The following is an 8407-nucleotide window of genomic DNA, read 5'->3' as shown; positions in this document are numbered from 1 at the left end:
CAAAAACAATTTTGAATTGTTTGTCGCATATAAAAAATACATAATATGCGTGATCAAAGGTCAAGGGTAATTAATGGATAAAATCTAATACATTTTGGTGATTAGATAATTTTAAGACTTCAATTATAAGAATTATTATTTTTTATTTAGAGTATAATTCAATATATATTATACCTACCGTAAAAACATCCGTGATATTTGACAGAATGGACATCGTATTTTAATCTGGTTGATTTCTGGTAAAAAAAGTCTGGGTATTTCGTCACTGAAAAAATTTAAAAAATAAATACCTAAGAGTATTTTTTAAGTGCCACTGCGTTAGAATCCAAACGGAAACCAGCTTGTCGGTGGCTTTTATTTATGTAGTACTTGCTGATTTGATGTTATTTTTACAGAGGTGTCATACAGAGGTGTGCAGTCCATGGAACCAGCACCGCTTCCCTATACGTGGAGACAAAAAAGAACGTTTTTTAATTAATTCATAGTCATTAGTATGAATTTAGATAGTCGGTATCATAACATAGGTTTTCTCTAAAAGACTCCATAAAGAACAAAAATGCGCCTATTAAGCTTGTTATTATTGATTATCACTTGTCGGAAACGAATCGAAACGAAACGAACAGAACGAAAACATTCTGGCTGAAATTCTTTTATTTCAGCCGGAATGTTTTCGTTCCGTACCTTTAAGGTTGTCGCCCACTAGACCGCTGCGCGGCGCGGCGCTGGGAAGAGAATTTTTTCCGGCTGCGAAGGGACTGCGCCCACTATAGCGCGCCTTTGAAACGCGGCAACGCTATTTAGTTATAGTCGAAGTGTTTTTTACTTACTGTAGTTTAGTTTTTACAGCAATGAGTTCAAGTACGGACGAAAGCGTATTTTTTGTGCTCTTCTAACAGAGGAAGGGGAAGAGGGGGTGAGGAAAAGTTTGGACTCATACGATTAACAAAAAAAGAAAGAAGTCTGGAGAATTTTACTATCTTTTTCCAGATTTAATAAAAGACAAGATCATTTTTTTCAGTATTACAAAATATAAAGGAAACATTTTACGCACTCCTCAATTGAGGGTTTTAGAAGCAAAACACCGGGTATCTCTACTCATCATATTTTTTCAGAAGAACAAATTACTAATACTTTTGATAATTCTTATTTATTCTGATGTGTATATTAGCTATGCGGTAAAAAAACCCTGATCTTTTTTATATATTTAGGTAATTAGAATTTAAAAATTGGAGATTGTCACTTTTGTTAAAAAGTGGGGATTGCCGGTTTTGCCTCTACACCCCTCAATTATATTAAATCTTTGATAGAAAGGCATTTCGTCCATCTGTCTCTAGTGAGCGAGGGAAGACTACAAAAAAAATTATCATATTCCTTTATGAAAATCGATTTGCCTAATTTACCTTTAAAAATACAATTCTACCAGTGATACGTATCACTAGTTCCTAGTCAAAAAGCCAACTGAAAAGACTCGAATGCAATTATTTCCCTTGTGAGTACGCCCACTGCAACGCGTCAAAACGCGGGAGACGGAAAAAAATTGCTAGAGAAGTCTTCCGACTTCTTGACGAAAATCCCGCAGCGCGCTTCTGCGCTGCGCGCTCTAATGTGCGTTGGTCCATTTAAATACATGGCAAGCAGACAAAAGAAATTTCCACATGGCGCCGCGCCGCGTCGCGCCGCGTTCTAGTGGGCGACAACCTTTAAGCTCCGCGCGCACTGCATCGGATCGGGCCGGCGAGAAACGGCGAAGGCGATGACTCGACTATCGTAGATAGGTAGAGGTAGGAATCTGGCCTCTACAGACCGAAATGTTTTAGTGGACGCCGGCGCCGTCTATATGTACGATGGTCGCAGTCGCTTTTGCTGGTCGGTCCGATCCGATGCAGTGCGCGCGGAGCCTTAAGGTTGTCGCCCACTAGAACGCGGCGCGGCGCTGCGCTGGGAAGAGATTTTTTTCCGGCTGCGAAGGGACTGCGCCCACTATAGCGCGCTTTTGAAACGCGGAAACGCTATTTAGTTAGTCGAAGTGTTTTTTACTTACTGTAGTTTAGTTTTTAAAGCAATGAGTTCAAGTACGAACGAAAGCGTATTTTTGTGCTCTTCTAACAGAGGAAGAGGAAGAGCAGGTGAAGAAGAAAAGGAAAGTTTGGACTCATAAGATTAACAAAAAAAGAAAGAAGTTTGGAGAATTTTACCATCTTTTTCCTTATTTAATAAAAGACAAAAGCATTTTTTTCAGTACCTATTACAAAATGTAAAGGAAACATTTTACGAACTCCTCAATTAAGGGTTTTAGAAGCATAACACCGGGTATCTCTACTCATCATATTTTTTCAGAAGAGACAAATTACTAATGATGCAATAATGAATCGCTTATAGCTGACGACTTTTGATAATTCTTATTTATTCTGATGTGTATATTAGCCTTGTTTATACAGGGTGTTTCAAAACAAATGCGAAAAATTTTAGGGGGTGATTCCTTGTTCAAAATAAAGGGTAGTTTGTTTTATAAACGTTGGGTCAAAAGTCAACCATTAGGGAGATATCGCGGTACAAAGATGGCGGAAAAATAATGTTTTTATTTTTTATCTTGAAAACGAAAAGATAGACTAATGAAATTTTATGGAAGCATTACTGTTATGAAAACACACTTTCAGGTAATTTTTTACTTTTTAAAATGAGTGGAAAGGGGTTGAAATAAACTACCCCTATCATTCTTGTTAACGAAAATTAAAGAAAAATCTTATCAAACACATGCAAATGCTTTAATTTGGATAGTTTAGTTTGTTTAGACACTTTTTATCTCTTGTGTTTTTGATAAAACTCACCGATTTGAAATTAAAAAATAAAATGTAAAGCATTACATGTCAGGACAAAAAAATTTTTAGATTAAGAATCTAGTGATAATAACGATAATAATAATCATCTAGATAATAACGTATTGCAGTAGAGTAATGTCAAATAAAATAATATTAGGAACATATAAAAAGTAACAGCGGCCGACTAGATTTTTCAGCAGCCCACTAGATTCTTTATCAGAAAATGTTTTTTGTCCTGACATGTAATGCTTTACATTTTATTTTTTAATTTCAAATCGGTGAGTTTTATCAAAAAAATACAAGAGATAAAAAAGTTTCTAAACAAACTAAACTATCCAATTAAAGCATTTTTGTATGTGTTTGATAAGATTTTTCTTTAAATTTCGTTAACAAGAATGATAGGGGTAGGTTATTTCAATCCCTTCCACTCATTTTAAAAAAGTGAAAAAATTACCAGAAAGTGTGTTTTCATAACAGTAATGCTTCCATAAAATGTTATTAGTCTATCTCTTTTCGTTTTCAAGATAAAAAATAAAAACATTATTTTTCCGCCATCTTTGTACCGCGATATCTCCCTAATGGTTGACTTTTGACCCAACGTTTATGAAGCAAACTACCCTTTATTTTGAACAAGGAATCACCCCCTGAAGTTTTTCGCATTTGTTTTGAAACACCCTGTATATTCTTATATTAGTTATGTGATGAAAAAACCCTAATCTTTTTTATATATTTAGGTAATTTGAATTTAAAAATTGGAGATTATCACTTTTCTCCAAAAGTGGAGATTGCCGGTTTTGCTTCTACACCCCTCAATTATATTAAATCTTTGATAGAAAAACATTTCGTCCATCTGTCTTTAGTGAGGGAAAACTAAAAAGATATCATATTCTTTTTTAAAAATCTGTTTGCCTAATTTACCTTTCAAAATGCAATTCTACCATTGTTACGTACCACTAGTTCCTAGTCAAAAAGCCAGTGAAGAGACTCGAGATGCAAAATTATTTCCGTTGTGAGTACGCACACTGCAACGCGCCGAAACGAGGGAGACGGAAAAAAGTTGCTAGAGAAGTCTTCCGACTTCTTGACGGAAATTCCGCGGCGCGCTTCGACGCTGCGCGCTCTAATGTGCGTTGCTCCATTTAAATACATGGCAAGCAGACAAAAGAATTTTCCACATGGCGCCGCGCCGCGTCGCGCCTCGGTCTAGTGGGCGACAACCTTTAGTCTTATCAGAACGTTAACAGATTTAATAGACATACATATCTATTTATCTAACATTTTAAATAATTTTAATATAACTTTAAGTAGTTTGACGCGACAGGGGGTAATATACCCCTGAAATCTTAAACATTTTTTGTTGGTTAGACTACAGTTGGTTACTAGTAAAAAGACAAACTGGTTTTCTCTTGGATTACCTATATTATGCAGTGGTTTTTTACAGAGAAATACCTTTTTAATTTTTCTATTTCAGTGGCGCAATAGATCTTGTTCCAGTTGTGCTAATCACAATTTAAAAATTAAATTAATTAAAGAAAAAATCAATATATAAACGTCCATTGTCAAAAAAAGAATGTACTAGCCTAGCGATAACCAGTAGATATTTTTCCATTTCTCGGTCAACGACCCAGGTACGTCATCATCGTGGTTGATTCCAAAATGTTTTGATTTTTTAGTCTTTTATTTCAGTGGCCAATTCGAAGAAAGTTGCAGGAATAAGTAGATACTTAATTTGATTTTTTTTTGAATATTATAAAACTATAATTAAAAATAAAGTATGTTATAGAATATTATAAAAGACTTAATTACTACTTAAATTACTTACACTAAATAATAAGAATATTATAAAACATTTATTCACATATAAAAATTTCACTTATGCTTTTATGATAAAACATATTTTTGATACTAATAATATAATTTAATGATTAACGATAAAATTTGTTATCTATTAATATTACACAAATTACACTAATGTGTGTATAGTCAGCATTATTAACAAATAATATAATTTGTTTGTCATCTTTAAGGATATTATTGTAATTAATTATTCATAAATTTTTAATAAATATTATTATTAGCGGACACTGTTCTTACTCATGGTATGGGTGACATTTTGTTGTTAAAAGGTTTAAGTTAAAATGTTATTAATTATATAGCATGTCTGAATTTTTTGGGATATTTGAATCTGCAATTTACTACTTATGAAATATTTTTTTTGGTCTTTGTTTGGTGTTTACATTTTGCTTTTAATAAAATGATATCTTAAATTCTGGGGTTATCCCATCTAACGTTGGTTTACTTGAGTTATCTAGCGAGAACTCTCTATAGTATGGATGGGGCAATGTTGCCATCACGGCGTACTCAAAATACCGCTACACGCTGCAAAACGCTACAATCTGAATTTCCCTTAATGGAATTTCCTATAATATAGGAAGTTCCATTAATAATATTTTGTAGTATGTAGCGGTATTATTGTGTAGCTTTTTATTACAATTATTGTAAGTTTGCAAAATCCAGAAGTAGTAGAAAATCATTTCTTTATCCAACCCAGGGATATTTGTTTACTGAAACCGAAGGGGCATTAGCAGCAATACAAGACCAAGTAATTGCAACTATAAGCTATAAGAAGTCCATATTAAAAGAGAACTTACCTGATACATCCTGCCGCATGGGGTGCAAACAGGGGTTTCTACTTGTTTATAAATATCCAGCATATCACTACAGCTTGACACTTCAAGCTACACTCATTTGGCTCTTACAGAATACCGACACAATGAAGTAGCCAAAATTATCCACCAACTGGGTAAAACAAAGCCTAAAGCAATAATTCAAAATGATTCTGCTAATCTTTATTCGGATATGAGCATAATTACAGATAAACTAGTACTCAATAATAGTCCTGATATCATGCTGTTCGAAAAGGATAATAAAGAACTTACCATTATAGACGTGTCAATTCCTGTAGATGACATAGGCAGGGCGTACAAGTAGAAGATAGATAAATATGAGGGTCTAAGCGCTAAGCTGAAACGAGTTTTGAATCTAAAAACCGTAAAAATTTTGCCAAAAATTATTACCTACTGTCAACGGTTTGATACATAAAAACTTACCTGATATTTTAAGGCGTTTGGGAAGATCAGTCCTTGTCCTATTACAAAAAGCAGAAATTCTGGGCACTAGAGCAATTGTGAGACGGTTTCTAGCCAGATGATTTGGAAATGTGGTAGCCTTGGTTAAACCCCGACTAGCGCATATGTTTATTGGTTTGCATGAAATAAGAAAAAAAAATTCTCTTTTATTTTTATGGGCACAAATTCCGCTACCTACAATGATTAACTCCGATAAACGGGGTAAATATCAATGAATTCCGAATATCAAAGTAAGATCGTAACTTTCAAAGTAAAAGATCATACGTTGACCAGCTGCCACCGGCTGTGGTTTGAATGATTTAATCGTCCTAGCATTATAGTTGTTTAGAAATTGTCAGAGTAAATTATATTACACTCAGATGCAAAAAAACGCAACGGAGAAATTTTTGGCCAAATTTAAAGTGTCATGTTTTTGTTATTTTTAGCCCTATTTTCATGATTTTTTTAGCAAACTGTATATTATTATATCAACTTTAATTCTTAAACTAAGTTTTTTTATAAACTTTAGTATTTGGCATATTATACAGGGTTAATCGGGGGATGGTTTTTTTTGGCTCAATTTTCTTTTACTTGAAATCAGTTATGTAAGAAATATTTGTTTATTTAGTATTTGGAAGCCTTTTCGAATATTATGTTATAAAGAATTTTCTGCGGAAATCCACCCTTTTCGAGTTTTTCAACTTTAAAATAGCTGAAATCAGGGCTACTTTCGTTTACTTGAAATCAGTTATGTAAGAAATATTTGTTTATTTAGTATTTTGAAGCCTTTTTGAATAGTATGTCACAAAAAATGTTCTGCGAAAATGCATAATTTTCAGTTTTTCAACTTTAGAATAGCCGAAACCAGTTACATGAAAACACGTTTCTGTTTTTTATTCTAGAATTTTTTTTAACATAGATACGCAAAAATAACTTCTTGCGGAAGTGTACCATTTTCATTTATTGAAAAAATATTGTAAAATATAGCAAGATTTGAAAAGTACTGGGCAATTGGAATTCGTAAACAGAGAGAGAGAGAGAGAGAGAGAGAGAGAGGGGGGGTATTGATTCATAGAGCCAAAAAAACAACAGCCAGGGTTTTTTAGCGCTCAATAATAAGCTTTATTTAATATGAGGATATTTTAAATTATTTTAAGTTAGAAATTAAAGTTTTTTCGTTATGTTGATGCTATCTAAGAATTCCATAACTTTACCAATCTTCGAAATGTTAAAAGGCGCGAAAATATTCTCATAGGTAACAGCATTAAAGAATCTAGACCTATGGGAGGCAACAGGTAAGCATTCAAAAAGAGTGTCTCATTGACATTAAGTTATTGCATAAGGTGCATTTCGGAGGGGGGTCATTTCCGATAATATATGATTTGGTAAGACATGAGTGCCCTGTGAGGGTTCTAACAACTTTATAGAAAGATCCGCGTTCAAGAGAATATATATTTTGATACAGATTTTTTTTTGTGGAAATTTCTGAAATCGACAACGGATGGAGTTCCTTCAATATTCTGTAAGAGCGTTGCCTCGTTAGCCAGTCTGTTTGCTCGGTCATTACCAGCAATGTCAGAGTGTCCAGGAATCCACATAAAGTTAACATTGTAGTTTCTTTCAGTAAGTTTATATACTAGATCTCGAATGCTGCAGGTTAGAGAGTTTTTGGGGTTTAAAGAAACTTTACTGTTGAGGGAACTAAGTGAATCAGATAGTATTAATGCTTCAATCGGTGGCATGCTCCGAATTTGGATAAGAGCCTGATAAATAGCTGTGAGTTCGGCTGTTAAAATGCCAGAGAAATTAGGTAATCTGATTTTTTTATTAGCAACCGGGCTGTAAAAAGCACAGCCAACATCTTGGTCAGATTTCGAGCCATCTGTGTAAAAACAAATATAGTCACGATATTTTTCGTCTAAAATTTGTATTAGACTAGTTTTTTCTTTGTAACAGACGCGTGGTTAGGTTAGGTGTTGTTGATTTGGTTTGTTGTTCTCGGTACGGTATTGATGTCTGAATTACAGTATCTACTAGGTTAAGTTTCTACCTACACAAGAAAAGTGTTTAGAATGTAAAGCCGGAACACGTTTTCATGTAACAGTTATTGTTCAGTTATTGTAAAGCCGGAAAAATGAGAATGATGCATTTCCTCACAGAAATTTTTATGATTTTGTGTTTGGGGAGGCTTCTATATACTGGATGTTTTGTTGATTTTTTATAAGCGATTTCAAGTAAAAAAAACTTACCCTATTATTTACCTATTGCCACTGAGTACTCTGAATTATACGTCCTGGTTCCATTTTTTATGATTTCGGATAAAAAAACTATAATGCATTGCCATACAGTAGTACTCTTAATTTCTATCATACAAGACATTAAGCCGGTGCGATTTGTAACAATTTTTAATTTGATAGGTGCACGTCGCCGACGAATAATAACTAGTTCCAGGCATGACCG

The 8407-nt window shown here is 33.8% G+C and overlaps 1 long non-coding RNA gene across 3 annotated transcripts; it reads right to left on the bottom strand.

Annotated features, from left to right (window-relative positions):
* Positions 1-4766: 4766 nt before the first annotated feature.
* LOC115886149 lies at positions 4767-8298 on the bottom strand. 3 transcript variants are annotated; one of them, XR_004050844.1, is made up of 5 exons: positions 8209-8298; positions 5930-6063; positions 5759-5861; positions 5471-5634; positions 4767-5383 (listed from the first exon to the last, which is right to left on the bottom strand). It is a non-coding gene; the product is annotated as an uncharacterized LOC115886149 (long non-coding RNA). The 3 variants fall into 3 exon arrangements; XR_004050843.1 differs by having other exon boundaries at positions 8197-8296; XR_004050842.1 differs by lacking the exon at positions 8209-8298 and having other exon boundaries at positions 5930-6385.
* Between the last annotated feature and the right edge of the window lie 109 nt (positions 8299-8407).

The sequence above is a fragment of the Sitophilus oryzae genome, unplaced genomic scaffold (assembly GCF_002938485.1).
Source record: "Sitophilus oryzae breed Bouriz unplaced genomic scaffold, Soryzae_2.0 scaffold_469_pilon_pilon, whole genome shotgun sequence".
Lineage (NCBI taxonomy): Eukaryota > Metazoa > Arthropoda > Insecta > Coleoptera > Curculionidae > Sitophilus > Sitophilus oryzae.
The sequence above is the reverse complement of the archived record's forward strand: the minus strand, read 5'-3'. Positions and strand labels throughout refer to the sequence as shown.